Raw genomic sequence first — 24,324 nt, 5'->3', positions numbered from 1 at the left:
GATAGGTTAAAGTTAGATATAGTGGGAATTAGTGAAGTTCGGTGGCAGGAGGAACAAGACTTTTGGTCAGGTGATTACAGGGTTATAAATACAAAATCAAATAGGGGTAATGCAGGAGTAGGTTTAATAATGAATAGGAAAATAGGAGTGCGGGTTAGCTACTACAAACAGCATAGTGAACGCATTATTGTGGCCAAGATAGACACAAAGCCCATGCCTACTACAGTAGTACAAGTTTATATGCCAACTAGCTCGGCAGATGATGAAGAAATAGATGAAATGTATGACGAGATAAAAGAAATTATTCAGGTAGTGAAGGGAGACGAAAATTTAATAGTCATGGGTGACTGGAATTCGTCAGTATGAAAAGGGAGAGAAGGAAACATAGTAGGTGAATATGGATTGGGGGGAAGGAATGAAAGAGGAAGCCGCCTTGTAGAATTTTGCACAGAGCATAACTTAATCATAGCTAACACTTGGTTCAAGAATCATGAAAGGAGGCTGTATACATGGAAGAAGCCAGGAGATACTGACAGGTTTCAGATAGATTATATAATGGTAAGACAGAGATTTAGGAACCAGGTTTTAAATTGTAAGACATTTCCTGGGGCAGATGTGGATTCTGACCACAATCTACTGGTTATGAACTGCAGATTGAAACTGAAGAAACTGCAAAAAGGTGGGAATTTAAGGAGATGGGACCTGGATAAACTGAAAGAACCAGAGGTTGTAGAGAGTTTCAGGGAGAGCATAAGGGGACAATTGACAGGAATGGGGGAAAGAAATACAGTAGAAGAAGAATGGGTAGCTCTGAGGGATGAAGTGGTGAAGGCAGCAGACGATCAAGTAGGTAAAAAGACGAGGGCTAATAGAAATCCTTGGGTAACAGAAGAAATATTGAATTTAATTGATGAAAGGAGAAAATATAAAAATGCAGTAAATGAAGCAGGCAAAAAGGAATACAAACGTCTCAAAAATGAGATCGACAGGAAGTGCAAAATGGCTAAGCAGGGATGGCTAGAGGACAAATGTAAGGATGTAGAGGCTTGTCTCACTAGGGGTAAGATAGATACTGCCTACAGGAAAATTAAAGAGACCTTTGGAGAGAAGAGAACCACTTGTATGAATATCAAGAGCTCAGATGGAAACCCAGTTCTAAGCAAAGAAGGGAAGGCAGAAAGGTGGAAGGAGTATATAGAGGGTTTATACAAGGGAGATGTACTCGAGGACAATATTATGGAAATGGAAGAGGATGTAGATGAAGACGAAATGGGAGATAAGATACTGCGTGAAGAGTTTGACAGAGCACTGAAAGACCTGAGTCGAAACAAGGCCCCGGGAGTAGACAACATTCCACTAGAACTACTGATGGCCTCGGGAGAGCCAGTCATGACAAAACTCTACCATCTAGTGAGCACGATGTATGAGACAGGTGAAATACCCTCAGACTTCAAGAAGAATATAATAATTCCAATCCCAAAGAAAGCAGGTGTTGACAGATGTGAAAATTACCGAACTATCAGTTTAATAAGTCACAGCTGTAAAATACTAACGCGAATTCTTTACAGACGAATGGAAAAACTGGTAGAAGCCGACCTCGGGGAAGATCAGTTTGGATTCCGTAGAAATGTTGGAACACGTGAGGCAATACTGACCTTACGACTTATCTTGGAAGAAAGATTAAGAAAAGGCAAACCTACGTTTCTAGCATTTGTAGACTTAGAGAAAGCTTTTGACAATGTTGACTGGAATACTCTCTTTCAAATTCTGAAGGTGGCAGGGGTAAAATACAGGGAGCGAAAGGCTATTTACAATTTGTACAGAAACCAGATGGCAGTTATAAGAGTCGAGGGGCATGAAAGGGAAGCAGTGGTTGGGAAAGGAGTGAGACAGGGTTGTAGCCTCTCCTCGATGTTATTCAATCTGTATATTGAGCAAGCAGTAAAGGAAACAAAAGAAAAGTTCGGAGTAGGTATTAAAATTCATGGAGAAGAAGTAAAAACTTTGAGGTTCGCCGATGACATTGTAATTCTGTCAGAGACAGCAAAGGACTTGGAAGAGCAGTTGAACGGAATGGACAATGTCTTGAAAGGAGGATATAAGATGAACATCAACAAAAGCAAAACGAGGATAATGGAATGTAGTCAAATTAAGTCGGGTGATGCTGAGGGAATTAGATTAGGAAATGAGACACTTAAAGTAGTAAAGGAGTTTTGCTATTTAGGGAGTAAAATAACCGATGATGGTCGAAGTAGAGAGGATATAAAATGTAGACTGGCAATGGCAAGGAAAGCGTTTCTCAAGAAGAGAAATTTGTTAACATCGAGTATAGATTTAGGTGTCAGGAAGTCGTTTCTGAAAGTATTTGTATGGAGTGTAGCCATGTATGGAAGTGAGACATGGACGATAACTAGTTTGGAGAAGAAGAGAATAGAAGCTTTCGAAATGTGGTGCTACAGAAGAATGCTGAAGATAAGGTGGGTAGATCACATAACTAATGAGGAGGTATTGAATAGGATTGGGGAGAAGAGAAGTTTGTGGCACAACTTGACTAAAAGAAGGGATCGGTTGGTAGGACATGTTTTGAGGCATCAAGGGATCACAACTTTAGCATTGGAGGGCAGCGTGGAGGGTAAAAATCGTAGAGGGAGACCAAGAGATCAATACACTAAGCAGATTCAGAAGGATGTAGGTTGCAGTAGGTACTGGGAGATGAAGAAGCTTGCACAGGATAGAGTAGCATGGAGAGCTGCATCAAACCAGTCTCAGGACTGAAGACCACAACAACAACAACAACGAGTCTTCTGACTGGTTTGATGAGACTCGCCACAATTTCCTCGCTTGTGACAACCTTTTCATATCAGTGCAGCACTTGCACGTTACGTCTCCAGTTATTTATTGGATATATTCTAATCTCTGTCTACACCTAGTGTTTGCACCTTGCACAGCTCCCTCTAGCATGATGAAAGCTATTTCCTAATCTTTTAACACATGACATATGCCGGCCGGAGAAGCCGAGCGGTTCTAGGCGCTACAGTCTGGAACCGCGCAACCGCTACGGTCGTAGGTTCAAATCCTGCCTCGGACATGGATGGGTGTTATGCCCTTAGGTTCAAGAATGGTTCAAATGGCTCTGAGCACTATGGGACTTAACATCTGAGGTCATCAGTCCCCTAGAACTTAGAACTACTTAAACCTAACTAACCTAAAGACATCACACACATCCATGCCCGAGGCAGGAGTCGAACCTACGACCGTTGCGGTCGCGCGGTTCCAGACTGAAGCGCCTAGAACCGCTCGGCCACACCCGCCGAGTAGTTCTAAGTTCTAGGGGACGGATGACCTCAGAAGTTAAGTCCCATAGTGCTCAGAGCCATTTGAACCATTTGAACATGACATATACTGTCATCCGGCCCTTTGTCCTTATGAAATTATCCTCGCATATTTTGCGAAGAAACCTCTGCATTTCTGATTTTATCAGTCTACGTAATTTTCGATACCCTTCCGTAGCATCACACCTAAAATGCTTCTTTTTATTTTTTCCGGTTCCTCTAAACTCCATGTTTCAGTTTCATACAACGCTCTGACCGCCCCGATAGCTGAGTGCTGCCGCGCGGGATAGCCGCGCGGTCTTGGGCGCCTTGGAGGTTCACGCGGCTCTCCACGTAGGAGGTTCGAGTTGTCCGTCGGGCATGGGTGTGTGTGTGTTTACCCTGAGCGTAAGTTATTTGCCAGCACGGTAGCTCAGCGTGTTCGGTCAGAGAGTCGGTGGCCCTGTGTAATAAAAAAAAACTGAGTAGAGGAATCAACGATAAACTTGAACGGATGTCATCATGTGGCGTCCGCTCACACCAAACGCAACGAAGAAAAAAAAGTAAAAAAGTGGTCAGCGTGACGGACTGCTATGCTTAAGGGCCCGGGTTCGATTCCCTGTGGGGTCGGAGATTTTATCCGCTCAGGGACTGGGTGTAGTGTTGTCCTAATCATTATCCCCATCGACACGCAAGTCACCGAATTGGCGTCAACTCCAAAGACTTGCATCAGGCGTCCGGCCGACCCGACGGGAGGCCCTAGCCACACGATATTTCTTTTGATTTCATACAACGCTGTGCTCCAGAAATTTATTCCTCAGGTTAAGGCCTATGTTTGATACTAGAAAACTTCTTTCGGCCAGGAACGCGTTCTTTCCTTCTGCTAGTTAACTTTTTATATCCTTCTTGCTTTATTTATTTTGATTCGAAGGTAGCAGAATTCGATCACTTCCTTTACTTCGTGGTCACCAGTATTGATGTTAAGTGTATCACAATATCAGCTATTACTCAATACTTTCATCTTCCCCGTGCGGGAGTAGCCGAGCGGTCCGAGGCGTTGCAGTCATGGACTGTGCGGCTGGTCCTGGCGGAGGTTCGAGTACTCCCTCGGACATGGGTGTGTGTCTGTCCTTAGAATAATTTAGGTTACGTAGTGTGTAAGCTTATGGACTCATGACCTTAGCAGTTAAGTCCCATAGGATTTCACACGCTTTTGTACATATTTGAACTTTCATCTTCCTGTAGTTTACTCTCAGTCCATTTTCTGTACTTATTTGACTGGTCATTCCACACAGCGAGTTCTGTAATTCTTCTTCACCTGAACATACAATACCAGTGCCATCTGCGAATCTTGTCATTGTATCCCTTTGCCCCAAATTTTAATCCCACTCCTGAAAGTTTCTTTTATTTTCATCATTGGTTCATCGATATACAAACTGAACAGGAGGGTCAAAAGCTCCCTTGACTTTCTTACCCGCCTTTTTAATCCAAACATTCTGTCTTGCCTTTCCATTCTCTTTGTTTCCTCTTGGTTCTTATACATGTCACCCATTTTTCACTGTAGCTTACTCGTATTTTCCTCAGAATTTCGAACATCTCCCGATTCACTTCTTTTTTTAGGTCGACAAATTCTATGAAGGTGTCTCTCAGGTATTCTAACAAATCCTCAGTTTTTTCCATTCTTCTGCATACTACTCGTGTTACCAACTTGGGTGCATGAGCTGCCAGTCTGACTGTGCGATAGTTCTCGCCCTTGCGGGACTGTTTTGATGATAGTTTTTACACATCGCAGTCATTCTTCCCAAGCACCATTTGTGAATAGAAACCGGCCGGTGTGCCCATGCAGTTCTAGGCGCTGCAGTCCGGAACCGCGCGACCGCTACGGTCGCAGGTTCGAATCCTGCCTCGGGCATGGGTGTGTGTGATGTCCTTAGGTTAGTTAGGTTTAAGTAGTTCTAATTTCTAGGGGACTGATGACCTCAGATGTTAAGTCCCATAGTGCTGAGAGCCATTTGAACCATTTATTTATTTATTTATTTATTGTGAATAGAATAGGTACGGAGCAAAGTAATGGTACCGGAAATACCTCCGACACCCACCGCATGGTAACTACAACAGTGACAGAGCTATTTTACCTTGTATAGCCCTGAGATGTAGGACAATATTAACAGATCAAAAGAGGTGGCGCTGTACTACACCCACAACGTTGCCTTGTCAACTGGAATATGTTCAGTGACGAAGACGAAACATGTCTGCAGTGCATAGCTTCAAGATCGACGAGGAGAACATCTCGAGTTGTTACCCGACAGTACAGAACAGTTCCGACCACATCGTTCACACATAGTTAAACGGTTAGATTAGTATTTTCATCGTCAGGCAATTGAAGTCGATGCACCGTCGGTTCCCGTTCTGTGGCCTAGAAGGCACAGAGGCCCGTAGCTCCTCAACGTTTACGGCTCCCGGGGGCAATCGCCGGTAACCACATTTTCCGGAAAAAGGGATCTCGATTCGCTCATACATTACGACGCTCGCGGGATTTGCGATGATGGATGTGCTCCCCGCGACGCTGTCGACCGCCTCTGCTCCTTCTCCCCTCGATAAAGCACGGAGTCCGATATTCTGCCCCGGCAGCTTTGGCGCCCGTGGCACTGCGGCCGTGAGGGTCCTACCTGGTTTAAAGTGCCACTGCCAATCATATCCCATATACTGCTAACGCATTTCGTCAAGATCATACTGTTGACCTTTCGCACATGTCAGATTCTTGCCACATATTTTCTATTCTTATGGTAACTGTTACATGGGGTCCCGATAGCAAGTTTAACACAGGTACCGCAGTGATGATACTAAAAAGGAATCACCAGTTTATTAACTTTAATTAGTCGCGAAGACCTCCTCGATAATGTCTTTCGCATATTTAAGCCTATGCGTTAAATTGCCCTATTACATACTCATTTTACTTCGTCTTCTAACATTTGTCTAACCAATAAAACGACATTAGCGATTCCAAGAGATACATGACAATATTGGTAATAATATCATATATCATGAATAGCATCATGAAAATGCCAAGAAAATGAAAAGTGCGTCATTTACTGTATATGGATATCATCTAAGGGCATTGAACATGTTATTCACATCCAGTCGATGTCGCGGTCATTAGCGATGGAGGACAAGTCAGATTAGGGAAGGAATGGAAAAGATTTCGACCGTGTCCTGCTGGTTTGATATTCGCTGACGGACTGAAGCTACGTGTCGAACCAGGACTTGAATGTGGGACCTTTGCGTTTCACAGACAAGTGTTGTACTGATTGAGCTACCCAATCAAGACTTACGATCTTTCTTCCCAGCTCCACCAGTGCCTCGTCTCCTACCTTCCAGACTTATCAGAAGTTCTCCTGCATACATTACGGGACTAGCACTCATGGAAGCAAGGATACTGCAAAAACATGGCTTAGACACAGTCACAACCAGAACGATGTTACCTGTAGTATTTGGCTCTAATAATTCATCGAAAACACGAAGGACCTTAACCTAGCTTGTTGGGGAACTATACCGCAATCGTGCCTAATGCAAGTCCAGTAACATAACCAATGGGCCACCTCTGTGGGTGACGAGTACGTGGCCTGCAAGATAGTTTGTTTCCAAACACTTGCAACATGTCGAAGAAGAGCAGTTAAAGACTATGACGATAAAAACCCGTGGCTGTCTCCGAAAGGAAATTTTTGTTTCCGATAGGTGGATGTCAGTCGGGACCCCTGACAATTAGGCAAAGTGTACATTGGAGAAAAAGAACGTACAATCGAGAAGAGGTGTGACGAACGTACAGGCCACACACCGTCAAGCTGCCAAACTGGATGTTGCGGAACATTTCTTGGTGAACAGCCACGCCGTGGAGCACGAAGAGTTACTCTACTCAGGCAATCTACTTGCTTATAGCAAAAGTCTGACTGTAAGAACGGCAGAAAAATAGCTTCACAGGAATCTATTCAGCAAAGATTTTGTTATGATAGCAACGCATATGAGCCCTACTTGTGCATATTGAGCGAGCAATTAGATTGAAGCGAGTGAGGGGGATCACTACACAGAAATGAATTGTACTTAAACATCGAAAGTGAAGGTCACCACGAAAGTAACTGTCTTGTGCCCAAATAGGTAGGAGGGAGATAGACGATGGAGCTCGAACCTTATCTCTGTATTCCTATACGCCAAGTATAATGTGTGGTAGAGGCTACAGGTGCACAGGAACTAGAACACCTTGGAAACTCCATTCGGGGAAGGTACAAGAAAGGATGATTCTGTATTGCCCAGAATAACAGGGATTTTTCTAATCTTGTCCTCTGGTTGTTAAGCGATATATGAAGTGAAGAAGGCATTATGTTTCTTGACTAGCAGTCAAAAGTGAAATCTCAGAGTTTCAGAGTAACGGCCTGAGTGACACACAGCACTTTTCTTGCAGCGTCTCCCTTTCAAGATGCTGACCGTGTCTCTGATGCTCTCTCTCTGATCAAACTACCCTTGACGAGACATGAATCTCCACTTTGTGTGTCTATTACGAGGGTTGTTTTTAAGTAAGGGCCGTTTTGATTTTTAAAAAAAGATACAAATACTTTTGTAAAAAAACTTTTATTTTCTGATTCTACACACTTTTACCTATTTTTCTACATAGTTGCCTTGTTTATTTAAGCACTTGTCATACCGTACAACTAAGTTTTTAATTCCCTCTTCAAAGAATTTGGCCGCCTGCTCCGACAGCCAAGAGTTCAGGGCCGCTTTCACTTCATCGTCGTCATTGAAGCGCTGCCCGCCAAGATGGTGTTTCAGGTACCGGAAAAGGTGAAAATCGCTAGGAGCAAGGTCGGGGCTGTATGGTGCATGGTCCAAAACTTCCCAGCCAAAAGAATCAATCAAATCCCGAGTCTTTTGAGAGGTGTGAGGCCTAGCGTTATCGTGCAGAAGCAAAACTCCTTTTGTGAGCATGCCGCGCATTTTGTTTTGAATTGCTCTGCGGAGCTTCTTTAGAATTGCACAGTAGGCATCTGAGTTGATTGTCGTTCCTCGTGGCATAAAGTCCACTAGCAAAACAGCGCGCCGGTCCCAGAACACAGTTGCCATAATCTTGCGCTTTGACAGCGTCTGTTTGGCTTTGACCTTGACGGGTGAGATTGTGTGTCGCCATTCCATCGATTGTCGCTTGCTTTCGGGAGTGATATGGGATACCCATGTTTCATCTCCAGTGACAATTTGACTCAACATGTCATCCCCTTCTTTCTCGTAACGAATCAAAAAGTCCAATGAAGTGGCAAACCTCTTCCCTTTGTGGTCCTCTGTGAGGAGTCTGGGTACCCACCGAGAACACAGTTTCTTAAAGTTTAGGTTTTCAGACACAATTTTGTACAAAACCAATCTTGAAACTTTTGGAAATTCCAAAGAAAGAGTGGAAATTGTGAATCTTCTGATCTCACGAATCTTTGTTTCGACTGCAGCCACCAAATCATCAGTGATCACAGAGGGCCGGCCTGAGCGTTCTTCGTCATGGACGTTTTGACGGCCGTTTTTAAACTCTCGAAACCATTGACGCACTTTACCTTCACTCATTGCATTCACGCCATAAACTTCTGTTAACTGACGATGAATTTCTGCAGCTGATAGGCTTCTCGCGGTCAAAAAACGTATCACTGACCGTATCTCACACGCGGCGGGCGATTCAATAATCGTAAACATTATAAAGTAGCACAGCGATGCGTACACGTCAGCTACAGAGCTGCAACTTGCATCAGTGTGAACGGGAAGGATGACGGCAAGTGGCGCGATGGCTTGTTGCGGCGTCCGCGCGAACTACGGGACTATACGCGTGAACGGCCCTTACTTAAAAAACAACCCTCGTATTTCTCCCGTTAATGACATGCGATGAAAGTCTCATACCAAAAGCCTGATGTTTACGTGATCTTACTGTTATTTATAGGAGCCATTAGATTTACTCGCGAATATCAGTGGATGATCATATTCCGTACTAGTCAAATTCTGAAGTTCTGTATATGAATACCTTCTTTAGTTTCGGGCAGAACAACACACTATGTGACAAGTCTACGTACATTTTGAAGCATCCAACGGTGTCACGTTTGACACTACCCAATGTGCACAAGAGCTAATTTTTATCTATTTTAAACAATCTGTCTATTGTATGAACGCAGAGTTTCGCGGAGATAACATCGAATAAAATGTTCTCGGGTTTCCAACCGCGTCTATTGCTTAAAACTACACGAGCTTTCGGCCAAGCCTCCTTGCCATTGTTAAGTGGTATGACTGCCGGTGGGCTGTTGGTGCGCCATTATATACGCTAGCTGCCGGCTGTGACGTCACTGGTGCCCGTGACTTTGCCATACATGAGCATGTTTTGAGTCGGCGTTCGATGTGCCCTCTTCAACCGCGCGATCGCTGGATCCCACGCAGCGCTGAGCTGCAAGCCACCGTCTCTATTCAGCGTGTTTGCCGCATTGGTTTACATCTGGACTGTCTGTCATAATGAGCAATGTTATCTTGTGGTCTATTGTTGTAACTATTGTGTATAGTCAAACGACTGTATCTCAAAGAGTTTCGGCGTTTAGAGATCTTGCGACACAGCTACGTTATGTCGGTTGCTTTCAGCAGTGGCGCACATCTTTTGCTGTCAAGTATACCATTTTGTAGTCAGGGTGCATGTAATAACCGTGAGAGTGCTCCTGGTATCATGCGAATGGTTTAGGTCCAGCGTGTCTGGCACGCAGACAGGTTGGCTGCAGGCCGTCAACTGACCTCCCCCTAACCAACAACACCAGTGGCCGAGTCGGCTATCATTAGAAAATATAACAGACCTTAGTCCTGCGCTCTAACGAGTTCTCGCTTGACTCCACTGAAGTCGTAAATGTCGATGGTTCAGAGGCAGTGGAATGCACGCTACAAGGAGTCTGGCTCGGAGCTGCCCTTGAAGTAAGCGATTTGTAACAGTTCGTTGTGTCACTGTGGTGCCAACTACTGATCAAATCGCAGCTGCCGATGCAGTACGATGCTCCAGAGCCATACCACGAACATGATGGTTGACTGCCCCGTGGCCATCCGGAGCCCAGTCTTCTCGCGACCGAACATTCTCACGACCACCGCTGTCAACGATCACGTACAGTGCCTACATTCCTGCCAAGTCTTTCTGGAATATCGCAGGAGGAACATACAGCTTGTGGTAGTCCTATTACATGACCTCATTCAAACTCAGTGGGTTGTTAATAATAGCCATTTTCGCTCCTTAAAGGCACTGTTGTGTAACATGAATTAACCACGTCCAATCTCTTAGGTAACTAACGCACAAGACCGTTACACAGTGTGTTTAAAGCAAACCTGATTTTCATCATCATAGTGGTGCTACTAGCGCCACTCTTATGCGACTGTCTGAATAGACATAACCTTTCTGCAAGCCTACCAACTTACATATACGTCGCACAACTCCTTCTTGCTGCGGTTCTTTTCCATCAATGAACATCCGCAATATGCTCAAGTTTTTCATCACTAATCTTGTACTCAGATATAATCGAATTGTTTCTCTTCGCTATAGGCAGTATTTTACGTTTATTGACATTTGAAGACACCTACAGTTTATTAGACCAAATGGGAATCCATTTCGACTAGCTTACTGCAGTCGCCTCTCGGTCTCCCTCTACAGTTTTTGCCTCCCTACACTTCGCTCCACAACTAAACCGACGAATCGTTGACGCCCGCAGCTCGTGGTCGTGCGGTAGCGTTCTCGCTTCCCACGCCCAGGTTCCCGGGTTCGATTCCCGGCGGCGTCAGGGATTTTCTCTGCCTCGTGATGGCTGGGTGTTGTGTGATGTCCTTAGGTTAGTTAGGTTTAAGTAGTTCTAAGTTCTAGGGGACTGATGACCATAGATGTTAAGTTCCATAGTGCTCAGAGCCATTTGAACCATTTTTTTGAATCGTTGACGCCTCAGGATTTGACCTACCAACCGATTCCTTCTTTTAGTCAAGTTAGGCAGTACATTTCTTTTCTCTGTAATTCCATTCAGTATCTCGAAATCAGCCATGTAATCTTGATCACTCTCCTGTAGTACCATATTACAAAATTTTTTTTATTTCCTCCTTGCTTGAACTATTTGGTGACCATTTCCTTCATAAATATATTGTCATAAAAGATATCGGTAATGTCTGTTGTATTATCATCCGCCTAATATGTGGAGGAAATAAATCACGTATGATTCTCTTTGATACGGAAGTTACACAAAATGTGATGACACAGCTTAACTGTCTATATAAGAATTTTTAGATGGAAGCTATAGTTTATCAACGTTCTGCAATGAAGTGAGATACTCCTATTCGAAATATCACATCAAGGAGGCATGGCTATTTTTGTATCTTGTACTGATGACGTATATGAAATACATGAGTCTGTATCTTAAAACGAAGATATGTTTTTGTATGCAAGTAATACAAAACATACTCTCAACAATAGCTGTACAACATTCGTGAGGAACGAGACTGTAAAGCAATAAATTTTTGAAACGCGTCACCTGTGATACAAAGTTTCACTCAAATCCGTACTTTATGTGATATGTCTTCCAGAAATTTATATCGATTGTGCGGTGCGTTCGCTTTACAAGATGGTTCAAATGGCTCTGAGCACTATGGCTCTGAGGTCATCAGTCCCCTAGAACTAAGAACTACTTGAACCTAACTAACCTAAGGACATCACACACATCTATGCTCCAGGCAGGATTCAAACCTGCGTCCGTTGCAGTCGCGCGGTTCCAGACTGAAGGGCCTAGAACCGCTCTGCCACAGCGGCCGGCGTTCGCTTTGCAGATCTGACTTCTTAACAGCTGTTTTTAATATTCCTTTGCAAGACTCCTTTTAGGCCCTCTCCTATTTAGCCCGCTCGTGACGTCGTCGAATTACTCTCCGCTGTGAAGACACATTTTTGTCAGGGAGTAGAAAGGCGGGCAGTCTGGGGTGCTGGGGAGGACTTGACAAACAGACCTGCGGCCGCGTGCCCGCCTGATATTGGCCGCGAGGGCAAACAGCCGCGGATCTGAGGGCGACGGGCCTTCAAAGGGCGCGGCGCGGCCCCGGGCCACGCTCGCTGGCGCAGTCGGCTGAGGCAGAAAGGGCTGCGATCACTCGTGGGCCTCGTGCGCCTTGACGTATCAAAACTGGAAGACCTTCAAAAACCTAAATCCATATCTCAGCACCTCATGTGTAATTCATTTAATACTCTGCAACTGTTATTTGCTTCCTAGGAACTCACAAGGGGAAACCGCCTTAGGTAGCTCTACGACACAGTCCGGATTTTGCAGGCTGAAAGAAGGATGAAATTAAAGCGACACGTATCTTGGCTTAGATACCAACGATCAACATATTCCGAGAAAACGAGGGTCAGTGTTTCGACGCCACTTCGTTAGTCTGATGCGCGTAGTAAAATCATGTGTGTGTCTTTCTTTGCGTGCAAGTATCTGAAAACAATGTATTTGTGACATAGCGGAATACGATGAAAATACTGAGGTAAAAATAAGCTTTTCAAATCTTATTAAAAATATATTTCGTCATCATATATCATATCTCATCTTACATAATTAACACTAATTGGAAATGAGACACATACATATTCCAGTATTCCACTTTTGCTTTGATTTTTACTTTTATACTTCAAGCGAACCAGTGCATTTCCCCGGATGATACCTAAAATACAATCATTCAAAGCACGAAAATTGACATAACTACGAGCAAAGAGCGAAGTCGCGTGTGCCCAATCATTTTTAGTGCGCTTATCATCAAGAAAAGCAACTTCCTTAACACTGTTAAAAACTTCTCGACCTGGCGACAATTTCGCGGCAAACCACTCACCTCGAATGATTTTCTCTAAAGCTGGAGTCTGTACAGTTGAATATGCATCATTTTAAACGAATCGCTTTCACTTGTGATTTACCTTTGCTGTGCGATGGGAATAGTGCAAGTGTAATTCTTCACTGTCGGTATGTCACTGGGTTGATAGAGTGGCATATGATTCGTCGGAATTACTTCCATTGAAAACGCCCGTATTTTGATTTTGTCGATAAATAGTCCATCGCGTAGGAAAGAATAGCGTTGCCCATTCTATGAGTGAGTAATGTACAGAAATGGTTCTGTTTTACTTAATACAGCAAAACATTTCGAATACCTAATGGTAGGTGCCATTCGTGAGCTTCCCAGATTTTGTGTTTGTTACGTGCTCGTTCCGTTAATTGGTTTACGTCGTATTGTACTCAAGGACCAATTTTGCCACTGACTTCATACGAAGAATGTGGTTGTGACCTATGTGCCTGAGCGCGTTGCTCGAGGTGTTCCACATTAATATGTTTTTAAAATTTCTGTATTAAGTATCACTATGGCGAATGCACTGGTTCTCTTGAATTCAACGCAAAAATTGACATACTGGGATATACACGTTTCTCATTTTCAGTTGTTGTTAATTATATAGGAAATAAAGCATAATTGTTTGTAACATACCACAGTGGCGTAGAGGAAATCGAGATGAACAATTTGATCTACGACGTTTGAGTTTTATCAAGTCGAGAAGCTACCTCAGACTGGCGTATAAAAACCAGCTAATGTACAGCTCATGCACGTTGCGCGAGATTTTCCGCATTCTCCTGCTCTCGGCGTGCAGTCTACCAGAAACAGTAAATAGAACATTTTTTGAAGACGGTTTAATGTTATTTAATTTTGTACTGGAATACGTTTCCATTAGAGGCCGCAGTTTTCGAGTTATTCAAGAAAAACGTACAAAGGTGACCCTCAAACGCATGCCCAACGTCACCCCTCCATTTCAGGACTAGTAAACTCATGGCACTCCCTTCTACCACTACAAAAATGAAAAAAAAAATATGCGACTACGCGAATTACGATATTCGATCTTTTTTGGTCTTCACTGACTGAGTTACTACCGTACACGGCTTGCGTAAATTTTATCTCCCAGTTTTGACAATTTCAGCAGCATATAATTGTCGTTTACACCCTGTATAAAATTTATGAGATTTGTGATGATGTAATGTACTTTTAATAAGATCTGAAACGTTTATTTCTTTAGTTAATAATTCCGTTGTATTTCACGATATTCCGAAAAATTTGATGTAACCTACATACGCAACAAAAAAAAGCTGGATTACAGCAGGGACCCAAAAAGACGAAATTGACTCGATTTTGCTAGGTGCGAGAGTACTAACGAAATGAAATCGAAACTTTGACCGTCTTTTCTCGGAAGCAATAGAGTGTTGACACCTAAACAAAAATAGGTATCCCTTTATATTCACACTTCTTTCATCCTGCGAAGTTTCGACTGCGTCAGAGAGCGATATGGTACCCCATATCGAACGCAAAAGTGAAAAGGAATAAGCTGGATACACACGAAAAAACCTTCTTCGACGAGAAAGAAGCACTGCGCCAACCTAGTCGCCTCCGTGTTTCTCCTTACATCAATAAAATCCGTCTTAGGGGTTTTGAGGTGAAGAAACGGAACCTTCCATTCTAAACCGATATCAGAAGGTTCATATAAGAGCGGCGCGTTTCGTCACAGGGTTATTTGGTAACCGTGATAGCGTTACGGAGATGTTTAATAAACTCAAGTGGCAGACTCTGCAAGAGAGGCGCTCTGCATCGCGGTGTAGCATGCTCGCCAGGTTTCGAGAGGGTGCGTTTCTGGATGAGGTATCGAATATATTGCTTCCCCCTACTTATACCTCCCGAGGAGATCACGAATGTAAAATTAGAGAGATTAGAGCGCGCACGGAGGCTTTCAGACAGTCGTTCTTCCCGCGAACCATACGCGACTGGAACAGGAAAGGGAGGTAATGACAGTGGCACGTAAAGTGCCCTCCGCCACACACCGTTGGGTGGCTTGCGGAGTATAAATGTAGATGTAGATGTAGATGTAGATTCTGCAGAATTTCCTAACGAATTTTCCTCGAAGATTAAAACTGTGTGCATGATCGAAACAAGTAACCGATCCGCTGCTATTCGTGGGTGTCGTTCATATAAACTAAGCAATTCGATCACTACTCAAGGCACTGTACTGTAAGTATCCAACTCCACACTCTGTTGCATACGTACTGAGCAAGTAAGCCAATTGGAGATCAGGCAAAAAATTTTATTACGTAGAGACTCCTCCCCTGGAGGTTCTACTTCAGCAAAGAAAAAATTTTCCGACTCTGGTATCCATTAATAAACTATGGGTATATCTAACTGAATTAGAGATAGCTAGCCTGTTGGAGTAAGAGAGCCTTCCTATCGCCATAGCGACTGCATTGCTTCGGCGTGTGAAACGAATGAGGTATTGTCAGGTGAAAGTCATTGACGTGGCGGCTCAGAGCAGGACACTCAGGCTGCAAGTTCTACCATGAGATGAAGAAGTTGGAGCAGGAGAGGAATTCGTGGCGGGCGCATCAAACTAGTCAGAAGACTGACGACTCATAAAAAAATGTTTACTGCTAAAATAAGCCCGCGCCTGAATGCTGTGCTCCGAACATACGTTCTCAGAAACTTCATCTTCAAATTAAGGTATATGTTTAATACTACTATTTTCTTGGCCAGCAATGCCCTTTTTGCCATTGCTAGTCTGCTTTTGATGTGCGTATTTGCTTATTTTGCTGCATAGGCAGTAGAACTCCTTAACTTCATCCATGCCGTGACCATCGATCCTGATGTTAATCTTCCCGCTGTTTTCATTTCTGTTGGGACAAGTTATACAATAGGTATGCCTCGTCACATTTTAAGCGGATGTTTTCACATCCATAAGAGTAACAATTTTTCGTTTGGCATATTTTATAGCTCTAAGACGCAATCTGTTCAGTAGTTGTATTTCGCTGTATTGCTGACTGAAACCCGTAATCTAAAGTTATGTGAGGAATGGCGGAAATATAAGAAATTCGTTCCAACCTTCCTAGACCAGTGCTTTAATCCGCGACCACGTCACAACTCGTGAAAAATAATACGACCATCAAATCGTCGCAATCGCTGGCTTCACATTTTACAATAAGGCGTACATTCAGTTACAATAAAATCAGCCTTAACTTCTACTAACCACTGTGTCCATGAACTACTCTCTATTGCTAACAGTACTATCAAAAGAATTACTAATTCGCAGTATATACATAACTTTGCATATGTACATATAATCTTAATCACTCTCGCAGCGCCGGCCGGAGTGGCCGTGCGGTTCTAGGCACTACAGTCTGGAGCCGAGCGACCGCTACGGTCGCAGGTTCGAATCCTGCCTCGGGCATGGATGTGTGTGATGTCCTTAGGTTAGTTAGGTTTAATTAGTTCTAAGTTCTAGGCGACTGATGACCTCCGAAGTTAATTCGCATAGTGCTCAGAGCCATTTGAACCATTTTGAACTCTCGCAGCGTAACGATCACAACAGGATTCACAAGGCTCTCCTCGCAGAGATTTCAACGCAGACCCAAGGTGTTCAAGGAGAATACATCAAACTAAATACACGATACTGTGTTCACGGTCCCACCGGGCGAAATACAACACAATGCTTGCTACATTCACTGTAAACGGAGTTCAGTTCGCACAACCCAGCATTCAATCAGCACCCCAAAATCAATTGCCACTAAAGCACCAAGCGTTGTTTCTGTTCTATTGCGCGATCGAAACTTTTTTCTGATTATCTGACGGAGCCGCCGTCTTCTCGCCACCGGCAAACACAGCGACTCACAGTAATGCCGTGGTCGAAGGGATTTCACTTTAATAACCAACGTTTTTCCCATCTGCAAAGGACATTTTCAAGGTTGGTTGTAGTTTGAGTGTCTGATTCACACTCTGCCACCCTACTAACAGCAGGAAAGTCTGTTTACGCGGGCACAATTGGCCGTTGTTGATTGTCATCGTCCGCTGTTGCTGTCACCCCATGGTGGCATTCAGTATCGGGATATCATTCAATTTCACGCCCTCCTCCCTCCTACTGAAATTGTTGATGTGTTTAACTGTCTTTATGACCTCTCTGTACAACCTTACATGGAACACGCTGGTGGCTGCCGGTATTTGAGTCCTATAAAAGTAAATGTGATGGTCTCCTGGGCTGCAAAACATGGTCCGCAACAGCTAATACGTCAGTATTTCCCCTTCAACAGTTGCCCTTGGGCTCATATAGTCATTTTTGACAGTTGTTTTGGATGTACAAATGCGCAGCTCCACATGTCTACATGGAAACCTATAAATACTTGCTTTTTCCAGTCGTTTGGGAGAATCCTTGGCCAATTTTATGTGATCCCGCATCTTACGGAAGGGTTTGCAGATGACCGCGACGTTCCGTCTTGTCAAGATTTTCCCTAAGCATTTAGTAACGTCCTCAACGAAGGAAATGAAAATTTTCGATTTCATTGGCGCTTGTCCACCGCTAAGATTTTGGCGCGGCTATCATAACTCCCTTTTACCGCAGCAAAAGAATAAACATTCTCGAGCAATGAATTGTGTTTAATTCCGCTAAAGCAGCTCTGGTTCTCAGATGTTCCATCCTCTATCCGCCAACGTTTTTATGATGTCTTGCTTTTGTTGTGGCTGGTAGTGGTAGTTCGAATCCGGTGTAGATGACAGTCTGTGTGCAAGGGTTTTCGTTAAACTGTGTAACCTACGGTACCATATTCTTTCCTGAAAATTGACGTATCAAGAAAATGCAATCTACTGCCAACTCTTCTATTTTTCCATATCTCTCTCTCTCTCTCTCTCTCTCTCTCTCTCTCTCTCTCTCCCTCTCTCTCTCTCTCTCTTTCTGTCATCAGTCTTCTGACTGGCTTTTGTGGCACGCCACGAATTCCTCTCCTGTGCCAACCTCTTCATCTCAGAGTAGCACTTGCAAACTATGTCCTCAATTATTCAATTATTTGCTGGACACATTCCAATCTCTGTCTTCCTCTACAGTTTTGGCCCTCTACAGCTCCCTCTATTACCAAGGAAGTCATTCCGTGATGTCTTAACAGATGTCAGTGATTCCCTCGTATTCCTTCCCTCTTCGATTCTGTGCAGATTCTCCTCATTCCTTACCTAATCAGTTCACCTAATTTTCAACAGTCGTCTATAGCACTACGTCTCAAATGCTTAGATTCCCTTCTGTTCCATTTCTCCCACAGTCCATGTTTCACTACCGTACAATCCTGAGCTCCAAACGAACATTCTTAGAAATTTCTTCCTCAAATTAAAGCCTTCGTTTGATACTAGTAGATTTCTCTTGGCCAGGAATGCTCTTTTTGCCAGTTTTACTCTGCTTTTGATGTCCTCCTTGCTCCGGCTGTCGTTGTTTCTTTTTCTTTTTCAAAAAAAAATTTAGGTAAGCTCATATGGGACCAAACTGCTGAGGTCATTGGTCGCTACGCTTACACACAACTTACGCTAAGGACAACACGTACACCAATGCCGAGGGATGACTCAACCTCCTACGGAAGGGGGGGGGGGGGGGGGGAGACTGTGGCAAGGCGCCTCAGCACGGCATCGTAGGTTATATTGCTGCCTAGGTATAGAAATCCTTAACTTCATCTATTTCGTGAACATCCATCCCGATATCCTGATTTTAAGTTTCTTGCTGTTATCATCTCTGCTAAGTCTCATTACTTTTGTCTTTCTTCGATTTACTCTCTGTCCATCTTCTGTACTAATTAGACTGTTCCTTCCATACAGCGGATCATGTAAACTGTTCTTGACTTTCACTGATCATCTCTGCTAAGTCTCATTACTTTTGTCTTTCTTCGATTTACTCTCTGTCCATCTTCTGTACTAATTAGACTGTTCCTTCCATACAGCGGATCATGTAAACTGTTCTTGACTTTCACTGAAGACAGCAATGTCATCAGCGAATCGTATCATTGAATTTTAATTCCATTCCAGAATCTTTCTTTTATTTCCATCATTGCTTTTGCAATGCATAGATTGAACAATAGGGCTGAAAGACTAAGTCCCTGTCTTACACCCTCTTTCATTCTAGAGCTTCGTACTTGGCTTTACACTCTTACTGTTCGCTCTTGGCTCTTGTACATATTGTATATTATCCTTCTTTCCCTGTGGCTTACCCCTATTTCTCTTAGGATGTCGAATCTCTTGTACCATTTGACACTGTCGAACGCTTTTCCAGGTCAACAAATCCTATGAACGTGTCTTGATCTTTCTTCAGTCTTGCGGCCATTATCAACCGCAATGTTAGAACTGCTTCTCTGGTGCCTTTACCCTTACTAAAGCGAAACTAATCGTCAGTTAATAGGTCCTCAGCTTCCTTTTCCATTCATCTATATATTATTCTAGTCAACAACTCGGATTCATGAGCTGTTAAGCTGATTGTGCGATAATTCTCGCAGTTAGCTGCTCTTTCAGTCTTCGGAATTGTCTGGATGATATTTTTCCGAAAGTCAGATGATACGTCCGCAGATTCTTACATTCTAAAAACCAGTGTGAATAGTCGTTTTGTTGCCATTTTCTCCAATGATTTAGAAATTCTGATGAAATGTTATCTTTCCCTTCTGCCTTACTCTATCTTAAGTCTTCTAAACGTCTTTTAAATTCTGCTTCTAATACTGGATCCCCTAACTTTTCAAAATAGACTCCTGTTTCTACTTCTGTCGCATCACACAAATTTTCCCCCTCATACAGCCAGTAAATGTACTCTTTCCAACCATCCGATCTCTCCTCTTCATTTAACAGTGGAATTTCCATTGCAGTGCTAGTGTTACCGCCCATGCTCTTAATTTCACTGAAGGTTGTTCTGACTTTACTATGTGCTGAGTCAGTCCTTGCGACAATCATTTCTTTTTCTTCACATTTTTCATGCAACCTTTTCTTATTAGCTTCCCAGCACTTCCTATTTATTTCATTTTCAGCGATTTGTGCTTCTGTATTCCCCGATTTCCCTGAACATTTTTGTACTTCCTTCTATCATTGACCAACTGAAGTATTTCTTCTGTTACCCATGGTTTCCTCGTAGTTTCCTTCTTTGTACCTATGTTTCTCTTTCCAGCTTCTGTGATAGTCCTTTTTAGAGATGTACTGCGTTCAGAGCTATTCCTTAATGCTGTATCTATAGTCTTAGAGAACTTCAAACGTGTATCGTACTTCCGTACCTCAGTTTTTTGCGTATTGATTCTTTCTGGCTAGTCTCTGAAATTTTTGTCTACTCTTTATCACCACTACATTCTGATCTGAGTCTATATCTGCTTCTGGGTAAGCCTTACACTCTAGTATCTGATTTCGGAATCTTTGTCCGACCTATGATGCAATCTAACTGAAACCTTCCCATATCACCCGTCCTTTTCGAAATATACCTCCTCAAAAAAATGGTTCAAATGGTTCTGAGCACTATGGGACTTAACATCTGTGGTCATCAGTCCCCTAGAACTTAGAACTACTTAAACCTAACTAACCTAAGGACATCACACACATCCATGCCCGAGGCAGGATTCGAACCTGCGACCGTAGCAGTCGCGCGGTTCCGGACTGCGCGCCTAGAACCGCTAGACCACCGCGGCCGGCTATACCTCCTCCTCTTGTGAGTCTTGAACAGAGTGTTCGCTACTACTAGCTTAAACTTATTACAGAACTCAGTTAGTCGTTCTTCTCTCTCATTCCTTGCCCCAAGCCAATATTCTCCTGTAACTTTTTCTTCTACGTCTTCTCCTGCAACTGCGTTCCACTCCCTCATGACTATAAGATTTTCACCACCGTTTACGTACTGCACCGTCTCAATATTCCCATATACTTTCTCTTCATCTTCAGTTTGCGACGTCGGCATGTAAACCTGAACTATCGTGGTCGGCGTTGGTTTCCTGTTGATTACGATAAGCGCAACCCTATCCTTAACTGTCCACAGTAACACTGTGCCCTACCTTCCTATTCATAACGCATACTATTCCCGTTACACCAATTTCTGCTGTTGTTGGTATTACCCTACACTAGTCTGACGAGAAACCCTTGTCTTTTTTCCATTTCACTTCACGGACCTCTGCTATACCTAGAGTGAGCTTTACATTTCCTTTTTGGGATTTAGTTCCCTTACCACATTGAAGTTTCTGACATTCCGCGCCCCGACCTATAGAACGTTGCATTTTTATTGGTTATACAGTCTTTTTCTCTTGGTCACCTTCCCTTAATGGCAGTCCGCTCCAGGACATCCCCTCCTCCATAGTAAACCTCGAATTAATCCCATCGGGATCTTTGCGAAAACGACCTAGTTCCTCACTGCATGCCTCCACGAAACAAACATATCATCTACGTAGCAGGACCAAGTATTCGGATTTTCCTTAACAGTTACCAATGACTGCTTCTTAAATGTTTTCGAAAGAAATTCGCTGTAACTGGGCTTAAGGAGCTCCCCATACCCACGACATCCGCCTCCTGATAGACCATTTAGAGTGAATTTCTCCATGGAAACATTGGAGGAACAGGCACTGGAAACTGCCAGCCCACACAAACCCCCCTAGAAGTTACAGGATTACTTAAAACTAGCCAACGATAGTCGCAAACCCCTGGAAAAATCAGATATTTGTGGGATTCCATGTAGATGTGTACATGTATACGTGGGTACTACAAAAAGAACGGCGAATAAATGACTAGACGAGAAAATGACCATATGAGCAGGAGAACTGTAGACGCGAGGTAGTGGCAGATCAGCCGTTGCGAATCATGGCTTGCAGCCTGCAGACCACCACAATTATTTTGATGATTTATTTTGATGCGTCTCAAGTACTGGCAACCACAAGCAGATACCATGAAAGACTACACAGGGAGGCCGTAGACATCGGTCCCAGGAATTTTAGTAGGAAGGAGGAGCGGATGAAATTGAATGATAGCTAGATCTTGGTGCTGAAGAAGTTATGTACTACTCTTCCACAACGGGCTGAGAACAACAGCAGACGACGACAACTGACAACATAGAATTGCACTCGGATATTCAAAGCATATGACGTCACGCCACTGCGCGGGAGCACACTGAAACGGAATTTTGCTGCAGTCAATATGGAGCAAGAGTATGAATCAGACATTGAAAGATGCTGTTGTCCCCCTTGAAAATGTCTTCCGCAGATGGAGACGGAATGTTGTCTTTTAATGTAAAATCCATGCATTCACAGCATGATAGCCCAGAATATTTTATTAACTGTGACATTTCCTGCTGTGAAAGTGTACATTTTAAAAAGGCAACGACTACTCTCCTGACGTGTTGTGTCCACTCTGCTCGACCACGCGCCTTGCCGACTGATAGTGATTCCTAATATCCAGTCAGCGTGGCCTACCATCTCGCAGTTCATTTCCCTACAGTTTGTTTTCCACCCAATCAGCCTTGTTGTCCACTCCGTACTCGCCCCTCCTCCTCTGTTGCACTGGCGTCGATGCCAGCGCAGAAAGAGCAGACAGACAATTCAGTTGCTCACGATTGTATGATTAGAGATGTAGTCGACGTCATACCGCGGCCATTGGCTCTGTCCAGCTACTGCTGTATGCCAACGAAATAAAACTTGATATTTTATTCTGGTCTCCTCTATATTTATCTTAGGCTGTATCCACTCAACAGCGGCCACACACATCGCAAAATCTGTCCTCAGTCGATAATGAGTGATGTTCAGTTCGCTATGTTACAAAGACTAGTCTAGCCTAAATAAAACAGCTGGAGAAGTGCACTGGATAGGAAAGTTTATAATATTATCGGTAATTGTTAAAGCTCCATACAGTGTCGTTTGGTGGATTCGTTTTCTGTGTTGGCTAGTGCACCTGTCTCAGTTGATATTTGGAACACAAAACTTGATCAAACTGGCGAAGTTGCTGTCGTAGGTGACTGTACACCTCGTTCTAGTAAAGTAAACCCATTCAATTTGCCCAAAGCCGAGAATTACTGTTTTTTAGTCCCTCAGAGTACTCAAAAAAGTCTCCTGTTTGCTGGGGACCCTTCTTGCACCGTATTTTCAGATCACCCCGCAGTTAAACCAGCCACGTTAAGCGCCGTGTCTTCGCGTCGCTCAAATCGCTGCGTGTTCGATTAGGCAGCGAGGATTCTAGACTTACAAGGAACCACTTGAGTGCGAGGTCACAAAAGGCCAATGGTGCTTACGACATACGACAACCCACTTTTTGTCTTGCATGCAACCACAATATTGGCTGCTAATGGCCACAGGGGGCGGGACTGGAGAAACCTATGTGTGAGCAGAGCATGAGCCTACGTAGCATAGTAGTGCAGCGTACTCCAGCAGTCTTGCAGTGCTAATGGTACTGATACAAAGTAGAGCAATGGCGACGATAAACAAAGCAAACATCGCATTTTGACTACAACCACAGTTGCCGAAGCTGACATTTCGCCAGAAAGGAACCCAAGTAATATCACAGAGTGAGAATGAAGTGGCAGATGAAATATCAGCGATTTTTTAAGTCGTGTCAGCGGAATGTGTGGTGTCGTGTACTCTCGACTGAGCGGACAATGTGCATGAGGAGTACAATGATGCCGATAGGTGCTTAACAAGTGAAAGTGACGCTGAAACAGGTGTTGAGCCATGTTGCTCATCATCCTTGTCGGACCGGGAACCACAAGTCCCGTCTCCGATGAAACACAGTAGGACAATCGTTATCCAAGGAGCGGGTACTAATCCTAATCACGTACTTGGGAGATGATCCGCAGCATCATAAAAAACAGTTATGAACAGATTTCGAATAAGTCCGCAGCAATGTGAGCATGTAGTGCGTAGGTGAGCAACGAGAGAGCCCGGCACCCGGAGACACCTGCATGAGCGCGGGCTGAGCCAAGGGGGCGACAGCAGCTGACGTCTACCTAACAGTTATGCTGTAAAGAGTAGATGGCGATACGTGCAGTCAAGGCGCAGGCATAGCCACGGCACCGTACCTGGATGAGTATATTACGTTATGGTACAGTACTCTGTGTAGTAGAAATTGCTAGTCAAAGCCATGCAGTAAAGCGGCGTTCTGTAGTTGGGAGCGCGATTACTTGTTCACCGAAAACGAAGGACGAGCATAA

The sequence above is a fragment of the Schistocerca nitens genome, chromosome 1 (assembly GCF_023898315.1).
Source record: "Schistocerca nitens isolate TAMUIC-IGC-003100 chromosome 1, iqSchNite1.1, whole genome shotgun sequence".
NCBI lineage: Eukaryota > Metazoa > Arthropoda > Insecta > Orthoptera > Acrididae > Schistocerca > Schistocerca nitens.
Note: the sequence above shows the minus strand (reverse complement) of the source record.